Below are 3,928 nucleotides of genomic sequence, written 5' to 3' on the forward strand. Positions count from 1 at the left end.
GGGTGGCCGTAGCGTTGGCAGTGATTGCAGCGGCGTCTTCTGCCGCTGCCGCCACTACGGCCGCAATTTTCAGCGCCCCCCGCGCCCGACTCAACCCTTCCGGGCCCTCGCCCTCTTTTGGGCCCACGCCCACGGCCCGTTTCACTGGGAGGGGCACCGCCCTGGTTAAAATTTACGTTTACAGTGGAATTCGCACCGGTCACCGTAAAATATCTATCCATATTGAAACTAAATTTGGAAATAAAGAATTTTGAAATGGGATTTCGTGGGAACTCTGGTGTGGAAGGAGCCAAGGTTTTTGCGCCAAATTAAATGTTATAATTTTAGTGTGAAGCGTAACAACAGTTTTTGAAACCAAGTACCATTTATTATTCAGTCGAGGATTAGAAAACCGGTAGAATAAAGCAAAGTTTGTTTCATAAAATGCCCAAAATACTTTCCTATTAATTAGCTGGCACCTTTTCCAAAATATTCTCCTATTAATTAGCTGCCACCTTTTCCAAAATTTATATATTAGGTTTGGTTTGGTTATTTTAGGTTTGGTTAGGTTTAGTTTTGTTATGCTAGGTTTGGTTTGGTTATTTTCATCTGCAGAGATCTTAAGTATGGTTCTTTATCCACTTATAATTGTTTTTTTAGCTAATGACATGGATTCCTAAGCCTTTGCGCACGCCAAAGAGTTAAACGCTTGTAACTTTTTAAATAATCATTAGCGCCGAAAAATTTTTGTGCCATAATTAGTTTCATCCAATATTACATATAATAAACATAAAACCAAAAGAGATCCGCTACCAGGAGCGATTCTGTAATATTGCCAAAGTAAGCAGCGGTCATTAGCCATGGCTTAATATCTACTATATGGTTAAGAAAACGTTTTAAAAGATTTAAACTATTTATTGTAAGATATAGACTATGTGTCGCGTAGAGAGTGTAAAATAAGATATTCTCTGCATATAAAAATATAATTTTTTACTAAATTTTGAATTTAAAATGGGAAGGAAATAAAATTAGAAGCTCCGTATTAAAATCACTTACTTGTTTTTTCGTGTCCTAAAAGAGAAATGAGTGCGTTACTGCGTTCAGCAATCATCAGTTCACGAATGCACCGGTTTACTACGGCATCATTATTCTGTTTATGGTACGGCCGACCTGTCATTTAACCACTTTTGTTGGTAGGTTTAGTTGAACGTAGTGAAATAAACCGCGAAACACCGTTACATGCTGAAGATATTGTTTATTCACTAATGAAAGTTTGAGTTTGGTGTTTAAAGCAACATTTAAGGGTAAAAAATAGGCAACCGATATATTTTATTGCTTTTCTTGAATTAGAAATTAGGAAAAAAAGCACTTAATGGTTTTAAAAGTGGCGATATAACAAGTTTGTCCGGTTTCAAGCGACTTCTCACGGGAAAAGTGATAAACATATATCTTTCATAGAAGAAACAAAAAAGAGATTTCTGCTATTTTTTGAAGTCAATTTTACCTTATGATTCAGCTTGTAGATAGTAAGCAATAAGTATGCAAAGCTAAAAACCTATCACCAAAGGTAAAGGTTTCCTAGATTATGTTACATTGGCTGGTAGAGGTGTTATCAATCACAAAGGATGTAGGGTTCCAACGGAATGAATCCCTTAGGTATTGTTGCCAGAAGTGAAGTCTGATCGGTGACGGACAATCTGACTTGATGGTACCGTGTGACACTATTGGTATTGAAATTTAATCATATTCTGAAGACTTTTAAGGATTGCTGTGTCTCGTTTGGTCTTACAAACATGGAGAACGCTACTAGTGTTTGATAGGAAGGAGGAATTTTGTTTTTCTTGGATAACATTACACCTAGCCAATGCAGGTTTTTTTTCAGAAGCAAACTGAGTTCCTGTGCGGCAGGTTTTCACAGGGGTATAAGCCTGAGTATATTTGTACTAAATACCCCCAAGATAAGGAGCCTGGCCCGGTCAAAATCCCCTCTCTCTCTCGAGACAAAATCTCCGAGCCTTTATTGGCTCATCCTAGGAAAGAATACAAAAACCCCTACTGCATTGTCACAATCCCAGGTCATAGAGGAAATGAAAAGTTTGTAATAAATACAATAAAAAAATAATCTGAAACACTAGAGGCTTCCGTAATCAACGGAACGAATGATGGTCTAAATAGTTCCTTGACTTTCATTCATTTCGGGGTAAAAAAGATAAGTTGAGCAGTGAGCGTAAATAATCTCGAAAATTTGCTAATATGTAATCATTTTTAATTTGGAATTGTTACAGGGTTCGTACGGAACCTGGAAAACGCGGATAAGTGAGGGATATGGAAAATAGGGGAAAAAGTCCCAAACAATATTATAATTTATAACCCTTTTCAAAAAATATTGATATTTATCTTTATTTAGTTCCAATATAATATTACACCTTTCCCGAAGTTAATTTTACCCTAACTATACTTCATAAAGTTTAATTTAACGGTTTATCTAGTGTTGATTTACTTTATAATACGAGTTGCAATAAAATATTAAATTTACTTGTATCCTGGTATGAGATTTGGACATGTTTTAGCGGGTGTTTGAATTTCATAACGATTGTTCCGTCATTGACTCATTGTTGTCAAGGGTCACCAAAAAACTATTATTTTGGATTAATTTTACGTTAATTATAGTTATTAAGCTCTCTTACTAGAGTTAATTTAGTTTATTACATAAGTTGAAGAAGAAATTCTACTTAAATGCAAACCTTAGTAGAGCGTTTGATCCGAGCGGAACATTCATTACCACAAACCTCTAAATTTTGCGCCTTTTCAATATTGGGAAAAATGCTTTCTAATGATAATTTAAATAATTGTAATTATTAAATAGGAGAATGGAGTCTGGGTGAAAGATAAGTGTAGTTTCAACTTTAATCTGTCAGTTTAATTTAAACCAATACCAATATATTGGTTTAGCCAAATACCGGTACCGATGGGCCTATACCAGTTTAAACCAATTCCAATATATCAGTTTAGTCAAGTATAGGTATCGACCCATCTCTATTCCATGGGTAGGCTTTACTTTTTATTACTCGCAAACACATAGCAACACTATCCTGAATACCATTATGAAACAGTTATTGCAACGGCTGCGGAGCTTCTGAAATTTTTAAATACTTTTAAAATAATTTAAAGATAAGTTCTTCAAGTAGCTTTTCTTTTTCTAAAACATACCTTCGCTTCGCTTTCCTAAAGATCAACAAGTATCACTATTTTTAACATTAACCTAAACTGTGAACCTTCAGTTGAAGAAATGAGAGCGTAAGGCAAACTATACACTGGACGCTCTGGAGCTGGGGGTTCCCGCCGTCTCCCGAGAGTCGAGAAAAACTACGTACGAAATCTAAGCCTTGGTCTTCCAAAAACCAATATCAAATAATATAATGAAATCAATTACCTTTAGTTTTATAACTGGATTGCTTTTTTCAACAAAATTTCGACCTAATAGCAAAGTGTTTCTTAGCAAGGGTGTAACAGAAAATTTATAAAATGAAATAAACATTTTAAGGCGCTAAAATACTAAACAAGCGTCGACTGTTCAAAAACAAGTTCAACCATGGAGGCTGTATCTTCATAAGATACAGGCTCCATGGTTCAACTTCCACAGAATGAACCAAACTGAAAACGTCAACTTAACTTGTTATCAGGCATAAAGCTAGGCCCTCCCTTGTTCTCAATCTGTTTGAAAATTGAAGAAATGGGTATTAGCGCGCTAACAGGTTAACCTGACGTTTAACTCAAGAGCCGTACTTCCGTAATTAAGTAAAATTAACATACTTAGACTTAATTGTTTCTGATTAGACTAGCCGATCGCACACCCTGAATACTTAATTGTTAAATTAAGAGTATTCCGAAGAGTAACTTCGCTCTAGTTTTTCAGTTAGAGGTGGTTAAATATCACGAAAAACCCCAT

The 3,928-nt window shown here is 35.6% G+C and overlaps 1 long non-coding RNA gene across 1 annotated transcript; it reads left to right on the forward strand.

The window, feature by feature from the left end:
- Positions 1–1,255: 1,255 nt before the first annotated feature.
- On the forward strand, positions 1,256–2,362 carry LOC149611092 (uncharacterized). Its single transcript, XR_016376746.1, has 3 exons — positions 1,256–1,706; positions 1,862–2,054; positions 2,115–2,362. It is a non-coding gene; the product is annotated as an uncharacterized LOC149611092 (long non-coding RNA).
- Positions 2,363–3,928: the final 1,566 nt, after the last annotated feature.

The sequence above is a fragment of the Phalangium opilio genome, unplaced genomic scaffold (assembly GCF_054372755.1).
Source record: "Phalangium opilio isolate 3A_F unplaced genomic scaffold, DU_Popi_V2 ptg000329l_1, whole genome shotgun sequence".
In the NCBI taxonomy this organism is placed as follows: Eukaryota; Metazoa; Arthropoda; class Arachnida; order Opiliones; family Phalangiidae; genus Phalangium; species Phalangium opilio.